General features: G+C 48.1%; 1 protein-coding gene across 1 annotated transcript in view; it reads left to right on the top strand.

Annotated features, from left to right (window-relative positions):
- The window catches only part of EIF4H (eukaryotic translation initiation factor 4H), a 170639-nt gene extending 162525 nt beyond the window's left edge, over positions 1-8114 (top strand). Inside the window, exon 8 of the transcript XR_008530498.1 lies at positions 8096-8114. The gene's annotated coding sequence lies outside the window, so the exon portion shown is untranslated. The remainder of the gene's footprint in view (positions 1-8095) is intronic.
- The last annotated feature ends 13224 nt before the right edge of the window (positions 8115-21338 follow it).

Here is a 21338-nt window from a genome sequence, read left to right as displayed (position 1 = left end):
CCCCCACCCTCCTGGTGCCTCTGCCAGAAGCTGAACCCAGGCCGAGGCAAGGGGCCCTTTGGAGGGGAGAGGCCAGGGAGGGGCACACCTGGGACTGGGGGTGGGGTGCAGGGTGGGTACGAATGGAGTGCAATCGGCACAGTATCCATCACGAGATAGAGTTAAACAGTGCCTTATTCTTTAGGCTTCTGCTGCCTTGAAGATAAATGGCCTCTGTCCTTCCAGAACTTTCTTACCAGCCTAGTGTTTGAACTTCAAAGAGCTCCTGCAAACAAGGTTTTTTCCTCTTAAAACCAAACCACACTGTGACCTTTTCATTTTACCCAAGGCACTGACTTAGCCCGGTCACTTGAGGTGGTAATGCTAAATGTGTCACCCTCCCCAGGGACAGCTTGCCGTAGGAGGTAGAATTAGCTCACTTCGGTGGAAACTCCATGCCAGGAGCATGCAGTCAGAGAAGAGCGAGGCCCCCACCCACTTGTGGCTCCCAGCCTGCAGTCTAACTACATGTTAGCTGCTGTGAAGAAGTGGGTGCTGGGTCGGGAAGGAAGAACAAGGGGCAAAGGCAGGGCTGTCAGGGAGAGTGGGGCGCTGGCCCCTCAGTGAGGCCAGGGAGCAAGGCTCCAGTGCAAGGCTTACCTGCTGCACCGAGGCTGAGGAGGCCAGATGGCGAAGGGCTTGAATCTCACAAAGGGAGCTTCCCGAGCCCTGGTCTGCCCAGGGCGTGGCATCCAGGAAGTGCAGGATGGAAGGAAAGCACCAGAAAGAGGATGAGAGGCCTCCGAGGGGGAAGAGGAGCACAAGGTGGCAATGATAGACTAATATCCAGAGCTGCCTTCAGGGCCTGTCAGCCTCGGGTGGGAAGCGCCGGGCATGTGGTGTGGGGGCGCCTCAGGGCGGCGTGTGCAGAGCCGAAGGCCTGGCGGTCAGCCTTGACCTTTCGGAGCTGTAACCCTGGGCAAGAGGCAACTCTGACAGGCCCACCCTGGAAGAGCTCAGGCACTGGGCGCCCTTGGGGGGCCACCTGGCCTGCCCCACTCAGGCTGTGCAAGCCAAAACCATTGCTCCACTTGCCGATGGGGTGGAAAAAAAATAAAACTGATCTCATGCGTGGTGGGGTCTAAATGAGACCCCAGAGAAGCCCTTAGACTAAAGCCTCAGCCCACTTGTTTCTCCCAGGCGACAGATGCCCCACCTCCATCTGTGGGTTCCTGGGAGGCCCTGTCCCAGCTGAGCGGGCCCCTGACAGCCCCAGTCAGGGGTCAGCAGGTGCTCACCTGGTGTGGAAGGAGCCCCGAGAGCTCGGCATAGCTCCTTGCCCCACCACCGGCCTCCCTGCACGGACCCTTCAGGCACCAGTGGGCCGGCCGCCCACCCGGTCAGGTCTGGCTTGTGGTGGGAGGTGGTTTGGAGCCAGCCGCTCATGATGTTTCCAATTTTTAAGTATTCAGATGATTTCAGACTTGAAAGCATTGTAAAAACAGTAGAATTCCCATACACCCTTCACCACCTTCCCCTCATGTTACCCTCTTGTGCAACCACAGTTCAGTGATCCAAACCAGAAAGCTGACATTGATAGGACACAACTGACCGAAGGACAGCCTTTTGTTGGATTTCACTGGTGTCTCCTCCAAGGTCCCTTTTGTCTTCCAGGATCCCACTGAGGATCCCTCATGGCACGTTTTCATCGTGCCTCCTTACTCCCCAATCTGTGAGAATTTCTCAGACTTTCCTGGTCTTTCATGGCCTTGACACATTTTGTCAAGTTATTTTGAACAGTTATTTTGTCGGATGTCCCCCAGTTTGGTTTGCCAGGAGTGCTCTCATGATTAGTCCGGTCACAGAGGCGACGCGCCCTCTCAGCGCATCGTGTCAGGGGCGCCTGACTTCCGTCTGTCTTATCGCTAGTGATGGCCACTTCACTACGCCGAGGTGCGACAGGCTCCTCCACTGCCAAAGTCCTCTATTTCCCTTCTGTAATGCAAAACTAGTCTGGAGGAGATAACTTGGAGATTATGCAAATACCCACTTTCTCCTTAAACTTTGACCACTGATGTCTTACCGTCTCCGTGGATCTTGCCTGAGGCGATTGTTACTGTGATATTCTAACAGGGATTTCCTACTTCTCAAATCCTGTCTCCATCCATTGACTGGATTCTTCTATAAGGAAGAATTGTCTCTTCTCCCCCATTTATTTATCAAGTTATTTCTTTATATCACTATGGGTGTTTATTTTATACTTTGGGTTATTATTCAATACTTACTGTTATTTACTTCGTTGTCCAAGCTGTGCTAGCTTTGGCCTTGGGGAGCCCTTTCCGTTGGCTCCCCTTTGTCTTTGACACGTCGCCTCCTCCTGTCTTGTAAGCACTGCTTACTTCCTGGTACTACAGAATGCTCCACGCTCATCTTGCATTTTCCCTGCTGCAGCCCTGGAATCAGTCACTGAGGTATGAACCTAAAACACAAGCAACCAAAGGGGGGAAATTGATTGATTGAACTTCATCAAAATTTAAAACTTTTTGTGCCAAAGGGTACCCACCAAGTGTGAGAAAATGCTTGAAAATCATTTATCTGATAAGGATCTAGCATCCAGAATATATAAGGAACACTTTCAACTCAACAATAAAAAGACAACCCAATTTAAAAACTGGCAAAGGATCTGAACACACCTCTTCCCAGAGCACATATACAGATGTCCAATGCACACATTGAAAGATGCTCAGCCTCATTGGTGATTAGAGAAATGCAAATCAAAACCTCACTGAGATACCACATCACATGCATTAGGGTGGCTAAAATAAAAAGACAGGCATTAGTTAGTGTTGATGAGGATGTGGAGAAATCGGATCTTTCCTGCATTGCTGGTGGGAATGTAAAATGGTGCAGCCACTCTAGAAAATAGTTCGGCAGTTTCTCAAAATGTTAAACATAGAGTCGCCATGTGGCCCAGCATTTTTACTCCTAGGTACATACCCTAGGTAAACTAAAATACATCCACATAAAAACTTGCACACAAATGCTCACAGCAGCATTATTCATAATAGCCAAAAAGTGGAAACAACATAAATGCCCATCCACGGAGAACAGATACACAGTGTTATATATCCATACACCGAACTATCATTCAGCCACAGAAAAGAATGAAGTACTGATTCGTACTACAACGTGGGTAAACCTCCAAAATGTTATGCTAGGTGAAAGAAGCCAGGCACAGAAGGTCATATATCATATGATTCCATTTATAGGAAATGCCCGGAAGAGATAACTCATAGAGGAAGAAAGCAGGTTGCTGGTTGCCAGGGTCTGAGGGGAAAGGAGAACGAGGAGAAACGGCTCAGTGATAGGAGGTTTCTTTTGGAGTGATGAAAGCGTTTTGGAACTAGACAGAGGTGGTGGTTGCACAACCTTAGGGATGCACTGAATGCCACGGAGTGCCTCCTTTAAATGATTCATCATTATGTAATTTTAACTTCAATAAGTTATTTTTTTAAATGAAATCTTCCAGTATGATAATTACCATGTTCCTACTTGTGTAAGTAAGTAAGTAAGACTGTGGAAAGAGTGAGACTTGTTAATATTAACACGAAACTGTATTAGGAATCTTCGTTAAATAACAATGTGTGCATATTTTCATTTGTTCAGATAATTTCTAAGGAAAAAAATCCATTGGTGCAATTGATCATGTTAACAGAAAAATGGGAGGAAATGTACCAAGAATCGTTTCAGCAACTGCACTAGACTTGGAATGAGGGGAGGGCTGGGCAGGGGGTAAATGAATCTCTTTTTTTCATTTTTAATTGAGGTGAAAATCACATAACATAGAATGTAATGTCTTAACCATTTTAAAGTGTATAGTTCAGTAGTGTTAACTACATTCACATGGTTTTGCAATGGATCTCTAGAATGTTTTCACCTGGCAACACTGAAGCTCTGTGCCTATTAAACAACAGCTCTCCAAGCCCCACCCCGCCCCTGGCAACCACCTTTCTGCCCCCTGTGTCTCTCAGTTTGAGTACGTTAGATTTCCCACAGAAGTGGAATCCTGCCACATTCGTCCTTTTGTGTCAGGCTTTTTCCACTTCGCATCACGTCCTCAGGGTCCATCCATGTTGTCACCAGTGGCAGGATTTTCTTTTTTAGGCTGAATAATATTTCATTATAAGTATTTACGCCATTTTTTCTTTTTTCATTTGCCACTACCTATCATTTTCTTTTCTTCCTGTTTTATTGAGGTATAATTTACAAGTAAAAAATTGTATATATTTAAGGTATACAACATGATGCTTATACACACACACACACACACACACACACACCCTTGTGAAATGATTAGCAAAATTAAGCTAATTAAATACATCATAGTTACTGTTTTTTGGTGTGGTGAGAATGCTTGAGATGTACTCTCTGCAAATTTCAGGCGTACAATAGAGTACTATTAACTGCAGTCCCCGTGCTGTACATTAGGTCCCCCGAGGGAATCTGTTTGATGTCACTTGATTTAAAAGTTATAGGGCCTTGGCTGGTGAGGCTCGCTCAGTGGGCTGAGTGACAGCCTTCAACCGGAAAGGTCACCAGTTCAATTCCTGGTCAGGGCACATGCCTGGGTTGTGGGCCAAGTCTCCAGTTGGGGGGGTGTGACAGGCAACCAACTGATGTTTCTCTCCCTCTTTCTCCTTCCCTTCCCCTCTCTCTAAAAAATAAATAAAATCTTTAATAAAAAAAGTTACAGGGGATGGTAATCATTTCACAATATATACATAAATCATCGTATTGTACGCCTTATATTTACATAATGTGTCAGCTGTGTCTCGATAAAGCTGGAAAACTGAAAACACAATGTTTCTTTTGGGAAAAAAATAAAAAATAAATTTTAAAAAGTTATGAAGGAGTCAAAGGCAGAACTGGGGAGCAGTGGGGCGCGGTGCTCAGCTGACTTGGCTTGGCTTTGTGCCCGTGGCCATGGTCCCACCATGGGGCCTGGGCCCTCCACGGGCAGCAGTCGGGGCCGCCGGGCCAGGTTCCGGGAGGGGCAGTGCTGAGAGCTGGAGGCTCTGGGTTCACCCGCCTTGCTTCCTCCCAGCTCCAGGCCTGCTCTTGTTCTCTCTGATGCTGGAAGCATGTGAGGGGGATGAGTAAAGAGGCCTTTGACTGTCACTATCTGGAATTACCAAGAAATCCCCCCAGCTTCACCTTTACTCTGACATCTGAAGCTGGGAGAACGACAAAGCTGTCCAGGCCATACTCAGGCTGATATGCAGTGAAAAACCCAGATGAATTCCCCTTCTATGCAGTTTTCTCTAGAAGAGACTCCCGAAGACAAGAGTGTCTCAGACATTTTAAAATTAGCGCTCTGGGCAGAAGAAACCCTCAGCATGGGGATGATCTTTATTTCAGTGCCGGCTCTGCAAGAAAACTCAATGCAATAGTGGATTAAATAAAAACCAGACGGAAAAAAAAGACAGGATACAGAACGGAAAGGAAACAGGTGCCGAAAAAAAATTATTTCATGGTGCTCCATTACGATTGACAATTTCTTAAGTTCGAGGGCCAGGTTTGATGCAGGACTCTTGGAAATTAAAAAGAAATGAGAACAAGAAGAAGGAAAAAGTTAAGTGGGAAACAGCGATTTGAAAGAGGTCATGGTCTTCACCCTCTGAGAGCCGGTTGGAGGTGCTGCAAACACGTGGAAGGCAATGGGGTTTTGTGCCAGGAAGTGGGTGACTTGGAGCACGAGGGAGACGAGGGCAGCCCAGGCTGCCGTCCTGCTGACCAGAGAGGGACCCCCGGCCCCCCCGGCACCGTCCCCTGCAGGCAAGGCTGATGCCACGGCATCTGAAAGGGTTGCCTGTGCTGAAAGGGTTTTTATTTTCTGTTCCTTTTTTTAGGAAAAAAAAAAAACTTCTAGGAGAATATTTTTCTGATAACATTTATCATTAAACTTAATAAACTGACCTTAAAATTTCAAATAGAAGAAAGAAACAATGACTCCCAGGTTCGGGTTCAGAACCCACAATGCAGCCTTTGGCAACTTTCCAATATAATAACCACAAAGATGGGGTGAAGCGGGACAGACCCATCGACACCCAAGACTTTGGTGGGTATTGCTGAATCAGGGTCATTGTTCTTTTTTAAAGATTTTATTTATTTATTTTTGGACAAAGAGGAGAGGAGGAAGAAAGACAGGGAGAGAAACATCAATGTGTGGTTGCCTCTTGCACGCCCCGAACCAGGGACCTGGCCCACAACCCAGGCATGTGCCCTGACTGGGAATTGAACCGGTGACCCTTTGGTTCACAAGTCAGCACTCAATCCACTGAGCTATACCAGCTGGGGCTGGGATCATTATTTTTAAAATGTTCTGTAAAGGAAGGATCCCTTATAATTTGGGGGTGTTTGGAATAATTAATAGTAAGTTTTTTGGGGGTTTTTTATATTGAGGATTAATTTGTATGAATAAAATGCAAAAACTCAGGTGCCTTGATGGGTGGGTTTTTGTATGAGTGTACACCAGTGTGATCACCACTAGGATCAAAAGATAGAACATTCCAAATCCAAGCAGGCTCCTTTGCGTCCCTTCCCAGCCCCTACTCAGCCGCCCCTCCCCCTGACACACACACACTAAGAAATAAACTATTTCTACCCCCGTCATCACAGACAAGTTTTGCTTATGTACTACTTGGGGTCTGAGTGTTTTTTAGCTCACATCGCACCTGTGAAATTCATCTCTTTCCTAGAGCAATAATGCATTCTTATTGCTCTGCGGTATTCCATTGTATACGTGTACCACAATTTATTCATCTATTCTCTCTTTTTGGTATTATTTCTTATTTTTACACATTTAAAAAATTTTTTTTAAGTTTTTTAAAATTTATTTTTAGAGAGAGGGGAAGGGAGGGGGAGAGAGGGGGAGAGAAACATTAGTGTGGGAGAGACATCGATCAGTTGGACCTGGCCCACAGCCCAGGCAGGTGCCCCGACTCGGAATTGCACTGGCGACCTTCGGTTCACAAGCCAGCACTCAGTCCCCTGAGCCACGCCAGCCAGGTATTTATTATTTTTAATTGAGGTTCACTGACACACAGCATTATACTAGTTTCAGGTGTACAACGTAATGATTCCATATAGGTATATATTGTGGCATAATCTCCACAGTAGGTCTAATTAACATCCATCACCTCATATAGTCACAATTTTTTTTCTTGTGATGGGAACTTTTAAGATCCGCTCTCAGAAACTTTCAAATGTACAATGCAGTGTTATTTACTACAGTCACCATGCTGTAAATTATATCCCATGATTTATTTATTTTGTGACTGAAAGTTGGTGTCTCCTGATCGTCTTCACCAATTTCACCCACTTCCACCCCCCACCTCTGGCAACCACCAATCCGTTCTCTGTATTTATGGTTTGGTGATCTGGTGATCTTTGTTTTTTTAGATTCCACATATAAGTGAGAGCATACAGTATTGGTCTTCATCTGTTCTCTTCCCGATGCACAACCAGGTTAGAAATATCGGGTACTATACCCATGAAGACATAGGAAAAAATGAAGATTCATCATAACACAAAGCTGATACAAGGAGATGGGCAAACAACCCGATGCTGGGATCTGGGAGGTCTGGCAACGTTAATCCAGCCTCTGAGTCCCCCGATCCAGACCTCAGGCAACTGCACCTGTGCTGGGGAGCAAGGAAACACCGTGGTAGCTGCGCAGGAGGCAGCGGGACAGGGGGCTGAGCAGAGACCCACACTGAGGGGCAGCGACACTCAGGACTGGGCTCCCACCCGCACTCCACATGGGAATCAAAGACTGGACCACAGGAGCAGGCGAACGGAGCCCTCCCTGGCGTCCGTCTGCACTGACTGAGCTACTTCCAGATCAGAGTCAGGAAACGGGGGGGGAGAAAAACTCAGCAGCGTGGGACCCATAAAAACCACTGCAGAATAAAGAAAGGGAACGGCATGTGGGAGGCTCGGAGCAGAGGAAAAAAACTCTGAAAACAACCTACCACAGAACCCAGGAGAATTGCAAATGTTGCCTGAAAACATGGTGAGATTTCTGTTTCTGGCACTAGAGCAGAATAAACTTTAGGTAAAAAAAAAAAAAAAAAATCTATTAATATAATTTCTTCTGATATAATCTGTCAGATAAAATACAATACACCTGATTTTAAGCATATGCTGAGTGTGCAGAAAAGTACAGGAAATTCCCAGGGGCCGAAACCAAAATTGGGAAGCCAGAGCGGTACGCCAATCGTCAGCGGCAGCTGCCCGGGGCAGCTGCCCATGTCAGGAACCCAAAGGCTGGGGATTTTACGGCCGCAAGGGGCTCAGAAGACAAGTCTTTGCTAAGTGGAAAATTGGAACCAAGAAGCCTGCCAAAAGTCAAAAACTACAGAGCTACAACCTTCTTAGAAGTGTGGACTAGAAAATCTTTTCCTTGGCAGAGGAAGGTGACAAGGAAACTTGAGTGTCTTGGCTTAGACTCTGGGTGCAAAAAAAGATTCTGACTTTCTAATAACCCAAGCCTCCTGAGAGATTGGAGTCTGAGTTTATGCCATTGGAGTGATTCAGGAAATACTAAGCCAGCAAATGACTTTAAAGTGGTCCTGGTACAGCCCTGGCTGGTGTGGCTCAGTTAGTTGGAGCATCATCCCCTACACCAAAAGGTTGGGGGTTTGATTCCCTGTCAGGGCACATGCTTAGGCTGAAGGTTCGATCCCCAGTCAGGGCACTTATGGGAGGCAGCCAATCAATGTTTCTCTCTCACATTGATGTTTCTCTCTCTCAAATCAATAAACATATTTTTTAAAAGATTTTATTTATTTATTTTTAGTGAAATGGAGAGGGAGAGAGATACATTGACTGGTTGCTTCTTGCATGCCCTACAACAGGGGACCTGGCCTGCAACCCAGGCAAGTGCCCAGACAGGGAATCAAACTGGTGACCTTTTGGTTCGCGGGCCAGCACTTAATCCACTGAGCCACACCAGCCAGGGCTCGATGGGCATATTTTTTAAAAATTTAAAGTTGTCCTGTACAGAGCGCCTGGCAGAAGCCAGTGCAGAAGCCCACTCTGAAGGTCTGCATGGTCGCCCCAGGCACTCTGCCTTCCTACTGCATGTGAGCTCACAATCCAAAATGTAACACGCAATGCACAAGCCAATAAAAGCCAGGAGAAAACGAACTTCAGATACTGGAATCGTTCAATACAAAATATGAAATGCTTATCTTCAAGTTTTAAAGAAATAAGATTGAATTAAAAACAAGAGCAAGGAACACAATACTATCAAGAAAAAAAAACAGACTAGTTTGAAAAGATCTAATCAGAAATTCTAAAATGGAAAAATCTCATTACTGAAATTAAAATCCAATAGATATTTTAAACAAAAGATTAAACAAAACCAACGGGAAATTGGAAAACTAGAAGACAGATCTGAAAAGATTACCCAGAGGTGAAAAATGAAAAAGACTGGTTAAGATCCACAAGGGAGATTAACTAGGCCAAATGCCAGAATCGTGCCTGGCATAGTGCTCAGTGAATATTTGCTGAATTGATAAGGACAAAGAAGCCCTGTCTGGGTAGCTCAGTTAGTTAGAGCATTGTCCTGATACACCAAAGTTTTGAGTTTGATCCCAAGACAGGGCACATACAAGAATGAACCAATAAATGCATAAATAAGTGGAAAAACGAATTGATGTCTCTCTCCCTCAGACCCTCCGCCCTCTTCTCTCTCTTAAATCAATTAAAAATTAAAAAAAAGAGAGAGAGAGAGAGACAAGCCCTGGCCAGTGTGGCTCAGTGGATTGAGCACCAGCCTGTGAACTGAGGGGTCACTAGTTTGATTCCCGGTAAAGGGCACATGCCTAGGTTGTGGGCCAGGTCCCTAGCTGAGGGTATGCGAGAGTCAACCCATTGATATATCTTGATGTATCTCTCACACATCAATGTTTCTTTCCCTTTCTTTCTCTCTCCCTTCCCCTCTCTCTAAAAAAATAAATAAATAAAATCTTTAGAAAAACATTTAAAAAAATAAAAAGAGACAGAGAATAAAAAAAAAAAAAAAGACTTACATGTGTCTAATTGGGTTCCAAGAAAAAAATAGAGAACTGAAGAATTATTTAAAGAGGAAACACCTGAGAAATTTTCAGAATTGAGAAATTCTGAAATGTTCATGATTTAAAATGTTGGACACCTGCATCGTAAGCTCTCCAAGGGGTCTTCTTAAAGCCCCTGCCACAAGGCTTCAGTCAAGAGGTAGCAACCTTCCCGCCAAGGCACGACAAAGCTTTCTCCAAGCCCAGGGTTCTCAGCCCTACCTGAGCGTCCCCCTAGGGGGCAATGTCTCCAGACACTTTGGGTGGTCACAACTAGGGGGATGCTACTGACATCTAGTGGTAGAGACTAGGGAGGAATGCTGCTAAGTGGCCTGCAATACACAGCAGAGACCCCCAGAACAATGATTCATCTGGCCCAGAGGGTCAGTTGTGCCACGGTTGGGAAATGCTGCTCCAAAGCAGTCCTCCTTTGATTCCTTCTCATCTGTCACGCCTGAGGACCCCTTTGTACCCCAGACAGACGGGTGAGCTGCCTGATGGACAGGGCCCTACATTCACCATCAGAGGCGGGGCTGTGCAGTGGATGAGACCCAAGTTCCACCTCTGACTCACTAACCCACCTGTGGCCTCGGGCTAGGCCTCAGTCTCCTCATCTGTAGAGTGGGGAGCATGATCTCCAGGTCAGGGAGCGGAAAGGCTGGGAATCATGAGTGGGTAGTGGGTCACTCCCCCTGGGATGGGGTCAGGCAGGTCCCTCCCCAGGAAGATAAGATAACCTTGGAGCAGCCGTGTTCAGGCGTGGATGGGGCTGATTCACTGTGGACTGCAGCGAGGGTGAGGCGTGCTCATGACGCCTCTACCCCTGAGAGCGACCCTGTGGGACGTGAAAGGCACCTGATCGGCTTACGGATGAGGCAATCTGGGTTTGAATTCCGGCTCAGCCAATTACCTGATTTATGACCTTCACCAGCCCCTTAAACTTCCCTGGCCTCCCGCTTCCTACCTCCTGTAGGGCCAGGACAATCAAATACACTGCCTGGGGCTGTTGTGGTCATCGAATGCCACATTCTCTCCCCCCAGCACAGGGCCTGTCTCCCAGACGGTGGGTTGTCTCAGGCACTGGGACCTCACTTACCCCACTTGTCTGCTTTGCTCTGCCTGCCCTGGGAGACACCAGTCAGACCATCTAGGTCAAATGGAGGCCTTGAACTTCTCCTCCTGAGGGAACTGGGTGTGAAGCTGGAGGCTGGGGCAAGCACCCCGGCTCCATGGTGACTCATCAGCCAACTTTCGCTGGTGATGCTGCCACTCACCACCAGGTGTCACTCTCAGCCCTCTCACCACTGAGTTTCAAGCCACCACCGGTGAATGCAGAGGGGAGACAGAGGCCCACAGCACAGAAGGCAACAGGCCAAGTTCACAGGCCAGAACTAGATGGGGACCCAGACATCCCAGCTTGTAGCCCTAGAACACTCTGCCCCTATGGCCTCTCAGACTTGGTTCTGGCCTCTACATGGGTATCATCTGGGACAGGCCAACTGGGGGTGGATATGCATTCCGTGGTGGCTTTCCCACCCTGCAGGTCTTAGGAGCCCCTCCTGGTTTCAGGCTCTGCTCCCCTCCATGGAGCTGCCTCCTGGGCCTGGGTCTCTGCCCTGAACCCTATCTTCACCTCCCACTGGCCAACCCCAACCTGGGCACTCACCCTGGCCCCTCTCCTACTCCCCAAAAGTGTCTGAAAATGTCAGAAGACTGAAGTTTGCGTTCCAGTGCAAATTCAGGAAGCAACATGGGATAGAGCAAATAACCAAAAAGACTTCTGGAGTCTTCTCTGAAACCTTGGGCAAAGCTTTCTGCTCTTTTCCTCAAGCAAACTAACAGAGGGAAGGACCTTCTATCTCATCAGCTGCCCCACATCCATCTAAACACCCCACATCCACCTAAACACCCCTTCCAGCCTCCCTCCCCTCTGCAGAGACCACCTCCCCTCTACCCCACACAGACAGCTGAGGATCTGATTCCCAGAAGCCTGGAACCTGAAATTTACCAGGGGCATCTTCATTTCCTCCCTCTGGGTGCATGTATCAGGACTTCATGTGTCCTTCACCCCCTCCTGCCTGGATCCTCCTGGGGTATCCCCACCCCCCTTCTCTTGGCTCAGCCCTCAGACCCTGGCTCAAATCCAACATCCTCTAAGAAGCCTTTCCAAGTGAACACACACACACACACACACACACACACACACACACCCTTTTCTCCCTCTGCACACTTCCACCCCCTCATGGCATGCATCACAGTCTGAAGAGATATTCTTTCTCCAGGGGGCAGTTACCATGTTTGGCTCACTCAGACCCCTAGCTTTTAGCTCAGTGTCTGGCACATAGTAGGTGCCCAATAAACAGTTCCTGGATCTATTCCTCTACACACGCACACCCACCCCTAAATCTTTAACCTCGCCCTCCTCTTTGCCGTCTTCTCTGAGTTCCAAACAGTCCCGGATTTGCCCTCCATTATAAAAGAAAAGTTCCTTCTCCTGTAGCCTTTTACAACTCACTTAATTGTCCTCATTTTTTTTGTAATCTGAGTTTACTTGACAATCTGCATGTTCAAGCTTTTTGCTATTGCTTCCTTTAAAATAGATTTCTCTTAATTGTCTTTAAAGTTTACTCCTTGTTTAGAAGATACACATAACTCTCTTCATTCCTAATGTGAGTTTCGCATGCACTGTGCTGTCCTCTTGAAACTCTCTTCATCTCCTGGGTGGTCGTCTGCATCTTCTTAAACTCTTACATCTTTAACTTTCATATGTTTAATCTTTTAATCTCAGACTTTAGGCTTTGATCTTCTAACTTAAATTATATTCATTTTGTTGCTTTATTTTATCAATATTTTAAGCCTCTTAACTTTCATCTCTTGTTAAAGGTAATTTTTAAATCCGACTTCCTGGTTTTTCAATTTCATTTTGTATTTGCTAATTTTAACTTTGCATTATATTTTAGTTCGTCTTATATTTATATTTTAAAGTTGCCATGTCATTGGGCCTAGCCTTTTATTTCTTTCATGTTAAAATTTTCTCGTTATTTAAAAGGAAAATTCTTGACTTTAAGTCTTTGCTGGCTTTTGATTTTCTCAGTTTCAAATCCTTATTTCTCTCAGTCATTACTTCTCCTTAATCTTCCAGGCATTCAGTCCTCACGCATGCACCGGGTGTTCAACGATCTTCATCGGCCTTGTTCCACAGATGAGCAATGAGACCCACAGAGGGTAAGCACCCTTGATTCACTGAAGCACATGCCGCCTCGAATCTCACGCCACCTGGGCCTTCTCCAAACACCTGCATGTTTTAGAATCTGTGGTCTCTGACACCCGTGGCTGTTGGAGTCAGGGTGGACTACGCCAGGAGAATGCCGGGAACCCAGAGGGAACACTGGGCATGAGGTCCCACCCATGTCCTGGCCCTCTGGGGGGAGCCCGGTCTGACCCGACGCTGGAGTCCTGAGAGGCGGCATGAGGGAGAACAGGAGAGTGCCTACCCCAGGCCAGTGGCCCACCTTTACTTCTGGCCGCCCTGACACACTGATTTCCTGGATGGTCCGGTCCTGTTCTCTGGAAAGCTTTGTGACAACCGGGCCACCATATTGCACAACTCCAGGGGTGCTATTCACGTAGCGCCGTGTCACGATCCCCTTAATGTGCGAGGGTCCTCCTAATGAGCTTAGGGTCAAGGAGCGCTTGACTCTTGCAGAATTTATCCTAAACAGGGATCATCTTTAGGATCACCTATGATTGGTTCATATGCGACTCATGGCTCAGGCCAGCCGTTAGATACCCCGTCCCAGCTCTTTCCTGCCAGGACCAACACCTGTCCCAGCATCCTCTAGAATGTCTACCTGTCAAGCTCATTCAGCTCTTTCCTACCGTCCCCCAGCCCCAGCTATAAAGAACAGAAAACTAGTAGACAATGGAAAAAACAGTGCATGCCGTAGGAGTCCATGTTTGTAGGGAATAAAACAGACAACAGTAATCTATGCTGTTAGAAGTGCAGGTACTTTTCCTCCAGGGTGGTGACTAGCAGGGGGTGTGAGTGGACTTCTGGGGACCTGGCACATTCTACTTCCTGGCCTGGGTGCCGGATACGTGGAGCTGTTCAATTTATGAAACCCAGCCTGCTGCACAGTTATGATTTGTGTACTTTTCTGTACATAATACCTCAGAAAAACTTCTTTTTAAAAAAGGAAGGAAGGAAGGAAGGAAGGAAGGAAGGAAGGAAGGAAGGAAGGAAGGAAGGAAGGAAAGAAGGAAGGAAGGAAGGGAGGGAGGGAGGGAGGGAGGAGGCATTCCCCTGCAGGCAGAGGATATGGCTTCCCCAAGGCCTGGCCCAGGTCTGGCCTGACTCCAAATTGTCACCGTCAGAGAGCTCAGACCTGCCATTCCAACTGGGAAATGCTCAGAGTTTACGGACTTTTAGGTAGTGGCCCACCGAATTCCCCAGGCTTGATTTAGAGTCAGTTGATTACACAGGCCTGCCAGGAAGCCGTACGTTCACACCCACACACCTATGATGCCTTCCGGGGTGTTCTTCTTTGTTCCCCTTTTATTTTTAAACAGCTTTCTTGAAATAAAATTCACACACCATATAATTCAGAGGTTTTTCAGATAGCCACAGAGTTGTGCAAAACATCACAATCAATTTTAGGACACTTTCATCAGCCCCAAAAGAAACCCCGTGTCCCTTAGCCTGCATCCCCCAATCCTTCTGCCAATCCCAGGAACAGCTCTGTTTACCTGGTAATGATGTGCTTCTGTCTTTTAGATAAAAATTCGTCATATTCCCCTCTGTGTATCAGTTGCCAAAAGTTTAAATGGAAAATGTGTGGCTCACCTAGGACAATTACGCTTCTGGCTTCATCTTATTTTCCTTACCTTATTCTTCCTAATTTTCTAGCTTGTCTTTTTTATTTTTTTAAATTTTATCCTTGCATATAACTTGAAAAACCAACAGCAGGATTTGGTTGGGGTGGCACTGAATTTATAGATTGGTTCAGGAAAGAAGGATCTTCCCATCCTTGAGCATGGTATGCCTTTTCATTTATTTAAGCATTTAAAAAACTTGCATTTCTAAGTTAATTTTACAATGTTATCCATAAAGGTCTTAAGCAAGTTTTACTAAATTTATTCCAAAATACCTTCTATTTTGTTTTGGACTATTCAATAAATGATGCTAGGATTAGTTGTACAATACATATGGAAAAAGAATAAAATTAGATTCCCACCTCCCACATAAGCAAAAATCAATTCCAGATGTATTAAAGAACTATGTGTGAGAAGTAAAGTTGTGATTTCAAAGAAAATGGAAAATCGGAAAGTGTGTTACATAGGAAAACCTATAAGCAATAGTGGCTTAAGTAAGCTCTCTTTATTTAGGATCATATCTATCTCGGGTATGATCATTCTAGAGGTAGGGAACAATAACAACAACAGCCAAAAAAAAAAAAAAAAAAAAAAAACAAACCACAAAAAAAGAAACAGAAAAACTGTTAAGACTGATTTACAATGATATCAAGAAATAGGCTTCTAACTTTCTGCTCTGCCATTACTCAGCACACTGCTTTCATACTAAAGTTACCTCCAAGTCCAGGATGACTGCTGGAGCTCCAACCATCACGTTTAACTTCTAGATGGCAGAATGAAGAAGGTGAGGGAGGGACATATCCTAGAAGTTCCACAAAACACTTTATTTACATTTAATTGGTCAGATGTCTGTCTAAAAACCACACCCAGCTGGAAAGGAAATGCATTCTTATAGCCAGGTGGCTATAAGTCCTGCTAACACCTGGAATTTTGTTACTAAGGAAAATGAGTAGAGTGAATATTGGACACCACCAACAGAATTGGACATAGAAAGTTTTTCTGAAAAAAAGATACAAAAAGCACAAATGTTAAAGGAAAATATTGACAAATGTGACTGAATGAAAATCTAAAATTTCTAATAAATAGAATATTTGAATCCTCTTAATAAGTAAATATTGAGAAAAACATGAAAGAAAAATCTTAGTTTGGGAAAAGATTTGCAGTGCACATAACTGACAAGGAATTTGGATCTAGCAAATGTAAAGAATTCCTACAAATCAATAAGAAAAAGATAAAAACCCAATACATGCAACTTCCCCTCATGCACGCACCAGAGACCAGAGAGGATGGCTGCGGCCAGACAAGCCAGTGGTGCTAGCCCTGAGCCTCTGTGTGTGAGCAGCACGAGGCTGAAGTGGTGACCTTAAGGACCGAGCCCCTGCAAAGGGTCACTGTTGCTTCATAAGGCACAGGATGACCCCACATGACATGAGTGTTAAAAGTGGCTTCACCCTGACCAGTGTGGCTCCTTTGGTCAGGCGCCCCACAAAGCGAGAGTTTGCCGGTTTGATTCCTGGTCCAGGAACATGTCTGGGTTTTGGGTTTGGTTCCCGGATGGGGTGGTGCAAGAGGCAACCAATGGATGTTTCTCTCCCCCTCTCTAAAAATAAATTTTTAAAGTTTAAAAAAAAATGTTTTTAAGTGACTTTAAGTCCTGTCTGAAACAAGGTGCAGTCCAGATCCCAGAATAAATGAAAGGGTGAAGGTGCTGCTGTGTCCACAGACTCTTACATCCGGGGTGTCTCAGCCTTTATAGCTGCAGACACCCCCTTCCCCGGGGCTCCGGCCGCCCCTCCCTCCCGAGCTGCTTCTCCCACCTGTCTGCAGTGCCTGTTCCCCTTCCTGGCCGAGTCAATCCCAGAGAGATAGGAAAAGTCACTGTCTTCACTCGGACTCCCCAAGATTTGGGCGCGAGTGATCGGAATGCTCGCTGGGATGCTCGTGAGGTGCGGGAGGGAGGAACTCAGTGAAGAATGCGTTAGAGAGCAGGTGGCCTTTGGGGCTCTGTCCTGTCCAGGACCCTCTGGAAGCTGAGGAACATTCCTCAGGATTGTCCCCCTCAGTGGAGGCAGCCAGCAGGTTAGGTTACCAGCTCCTGCCCCTGCACATGGAGGGTCCCCGAGGGCAGTAGGCACTCACTTGGGGCCAGACATCGCCCTCAAGCAGAGTCACAGGAAGCTGCTGGCACATGACTTCAGGTTGTCCACGGGCATGTGGGAAAGACACCAATAGCCTCAGCCACGTGGGTAAAAGTACCACAAACCCCTGCCATGTCCCCTCCGATGTTACAACTGAGCCCCTCCCCCACTTCGAGCCCCTCCCCCACTTCAGGCCCCTCCCAGTGGGTCTGCAACTTCTCTTTCCTGCCTTTTCTTCCTGGTTTGGATCAAGCCGGACAACTCACTGCTCTGTCTCCTGGTTGTGCCCAGGCTTCCCCCTCCTCCTGGTCTGGCCTCCTCCTCCTCCCATCACTACGTCAAGCGCAGACACCAGGGTCTCTCCCAGCCCCTCCCTCAGAGCCCCGCGGCCTGCTACTTGTCCTCCTCAGAGCACCGATCTAATTACCTGGTACTTTTCCTAGATGTGTTGGCCTCCCAATGAAACTTAGGTTCCAAGAGGACAGAGATGGTCAGCTCTGCTCGTTCTGTGGGTCCCAGGGTCTATCACTGTGCCCTGCACAAAGCAGACGCTCCGTAAATCACTTGTGAATTCTCATTTTCCAGATAGGAGACACGGACCTGAGAAGCAAAGTGACCTGAGCCCCCTGATGTTTTACTGAGCACCAACAGTAAACAGCACAATGGGGTAGGACTTGCGGCTGAAAGGAGAAAACACAGCCCCTGCCCTCAGGGCACATCCAGTCCCCCCGAGGAAAGGGTGACCTGTGTCTACACCCCGTCACCAGGCACTCACTCATGAGTCCAGAGCACGCGGAGTGTCCTGCCATGTGTGGGAAATGCAGGCATCTGGGGACAGCCAGCCTGTTCGCTAAGCCACACCTGGGACTAGAAGGCAAGAAGGGTAGGAGCAAAGGGGGTTCCACCCTGCCCTGGGTGAAGCCTTAGCCCAGTGAGGTGATAAGAGCATCCTGGGAAAAGAGGACAACCTGAGGGATCAGGTAATGGTGGGCAGCAGGCACAGCAAGGAACAAAGTAGTTCAAAGAGTCAAGAGATCTGGGAAGACGTCTTGGGGCTGAGACCTGGGGAACAAAAAGGAAAGATTTCCTGGCTGTCCCAGCCCTTAGGGACTGCGCCCTGGCCTGCCTCATCTTTCCTTTCATCGTTTTCCGATGGGGCTTGGTCTCCCCAAATAACCTGGGAGCCCATAGCGCTCCGGAGACCCTACTAGGTGAGGTGGTAGGACTGGGTGTGATTCTGCCACCAAAGCCCTGAGTGACATCAGGAAAATCCCTCCCTTTCGCTGGGTCTGTTTTCTCATCTGTTAAATGGGTTCATCATCTTCACCAGTTTTCTGGGAGGGAAGGAGACTGTGTGTGTTTTCTGAGCCCGGAGTGCACGGAGCTCCTTGGGGGTCATGTTGCCAGCCACCGCAGTTCAAAAATGGGGAAACTGAGGCCTAGAGAGGCCAAGGGCACATCCAACAGCATTCAGTCAAGCTCAACAAGCCCCGGTCTGGGCGGACTCGGCTTTCAGGGTGCCGGCAGTGTGCTCCTCTCCTGAGAAGCCAGTTGGGGTTGTGTGCCGCCTTCTTTGGCATCTTGGAAATGTTAATTGAGGGAAATTATGCAAAGGAGCCCAGATCGGAGATGCTCATTTGAATCTAAACAAGGTGCTACATTAAAAATAGCAGGAGGGAGGAGGTAACTGTGGGAGTGGAAGGAGGCTGTCAGGCCCTATGCCCCAAGGTCCAGGCCCCTGGGCCCCTGGTGGGGGGGCGGTGATCAGGCCTAAGAGCCAGAACCTCCAACAGCCAGGGACCTCTGCACAGTCCTGCTCCCACTAGTCCCTTTCATCCACTGGACACCTGAGCAGTGATTCCCACAATCAGATCGGACCGCATTGTGCCTCTGTACGTACCTGCGAGGCTGTCTGGTGCCCTCAGGATAAAGCTCGGCTCCTAGCCCTGCGCTCGAGCCCCTCCTGCCTGGCCTCCTCATCTCCAACCGCGTCCTGAGAGCTCCCCAGTTCTCTAGCTAAGAGAATACCTGCTCTGATCAGCCTGACCTCGCCCCGACTCTGAGCCTTTGCATAGGCCATTCCTGCTGCCTGGATCAGCAGCGTCTCCTCTTTTCCAGCAGGAGAGCTACGGTCAGCCTTCCAGCATCCGCTCAGGGGCACCTCCCCAGGGCCTCCAGGCTGAGCTGGTTGTTTCTGGCTCTGCTCTTCCAGAGACTTCTGCTGTAGCACCTGCTCTTGGTATCAGTGTGTCTGTGGGCCTGGCCACCCTGGGCTACTTGTTCCCAAGGTCGTGGCCACATATGAACCCCCGCCCCCGGTCCTGGCCTCACCCAGAGCTGGCTCTTCCAACCTGCAAAGGGAAGGTCTGGGGTACATGTGGGCGAATGACCAAGAGCCACCTTCCTGTGCCCTGCCACACACCCCTCCCTCCAGAGATAATCGAACAGGCTTGGGCAACTCTGTCCTCAAGGACAACAGGGGGAGGGGAGGGGAGTGAGGAGGGAGACTGGTTATTAATTAAAAAGCAAGTCATGTGCAGGTCCTGCTTCGTTCCAATAAAAACCATCAAGAGTATTAATTACCAGATCTGGAGATAGACACAGGGTAGGTTTACTCAGGCTAGGTACAGAGCCTGGTGGTCAGAATGTCAATGAGAACCCAGCTGCTAAGGCTCGGTCTGGGCTGAGGGGCTGGCAGGTGAGGGGCACCTCGCGTGGATGACCAGTAACAAATACAACATCGCTACCACCAGTTACCTCTTGCAGAATAGTTTCCGAGTCACCAGGTAGGGGTCATGTGACCACTTTCACATGTCTTCTGTTACCTCCCAGTAGTCTCTTGAGATTGGTCCTATTTTTATCTCCATTTTGCAACTGGGGACATCTGGGCACAGGGAGGTTTTGTAACTTGACGGGGTCACACGACTGGCCAGTGGAAGCTTGTGCTCTTAATCACAAGGACACAAGAACCTGGACATGCTGGCTGGCATCATCAAAACTGTGTCCTTCATGACACAGGTGAGGAAACTGAGGCAGGAGAGGGTGTCACCTGCCACAGTCATACTGCACATTGGTGGAACATAAACCATGTTCCCTCATCTCCAGATACGTGTGTGTCAGGGGTGTCCACCGGGAAGGGGCAAGGTGATGAGGCTTTAGATGGGCCAGAACTTGGGGGCTGAAGCCACCTACCCCTTCCTATCTCCCTCCCCCGTCCCTCTGCCACCTCCCCAAACTTTGGCAGTTCAGTTGTGTTACGCCAACGCAGTACCTCTCTGCGTCAGCTCCGGAAGGTGATCTCAGCCCAGCACCAGTCCCAGCAGAATTAAAATAGGCCTGACCTAGTCCTGACTGCTATGGTTCAGTGGGTTGGGCATCGTCCTGCGAACTGGAAGGTCGCCGGTTCAATTCCCAGTTAGAGCACATGCCTGGGTGGCTGGCCAGGTCCCATTTTGGGGGTGTGTGAGAGGCAACCGATCCATGTTTCTCTTGCACATTGATGTTCCTCTCCCCCTCTTTCTTTCTCTCTCCCTCCCCTCTCTCTCAAAATAAATAAATAAAATCTTTTGAAAAAATAGGCCTGACCTAAATACAAACAGTGCCAGTGCTGAAAATACAGCTGTGCCAGTGGAAGCTCCAGCTGGGAAGGAAACCAACGCACCGTGGGACAAATGCCCCTGCCCCTAAACTGCAAAGGAGCTGGGCTGCCCCAGACCCAGGGTCAGTGAAATCTGCATGAATGACCTTGAACAGACCTTTCCCTACACTGTCCTCAAGTAGAGCAAAGAGGTGGAGGAGAGAGAAGGAGGACAGCTCTTCCTGCCTGGCTGATAATGAGCTCACAGAGCAAGTCAGGGAGCCCGTGGCATCGCCCGTCCAAGACTCAGAGATGGGACGCACCCACCTAAGGTTGCGCAGATCGTTAGCAGCAGGGGTGGGGAGCCAGGTTGCTGGTTTCTGGGTGGGAGGAGGTCTGGGAGAAGGGGATAACAAATGGGCTCTGGAAGCCGAAGCTTGGGCCCATGAACAAGGGAGACCATGCTGGGGACAGTGGCTTTGACCGGCCTCAGGTGGGGGCCCCAGGCAGGCCTGGGCCGGTCCCCTAGGGATCTGGCAGGAAAATGCAGTCCAGTGGGTACACGTGCAAACAGGCGAATGAGCAAATTTTGCTCCCCTCGGCAGGGCCACTGCTTGGGCCGCACAGAGCCTTGTGCTCAGAAGGGCTCCA

Source organism: Pteronotus mesoamericanus, unplaced genomic scaffold (genome assembly GCF_021234165.1).
Source record: "Pteronotus mesoamericanus isolate MK-2021 breed Mesoamerican mustached bat unplaced genomic scaffold, CSHL_Meso_final scaffold_167, whole genome shotgun sequence".
Taxonomy (NCBI): domain Eukaryota; kingdom Metazoa; phylum Chordata; class Mammalia; order Chiroptera; family Mormoopidae; genus Pteronotus; species Pteronotus mesoamericanus.
This window is presented reverse-complemented; position numbering and strand designations above follow the sequence as displayed.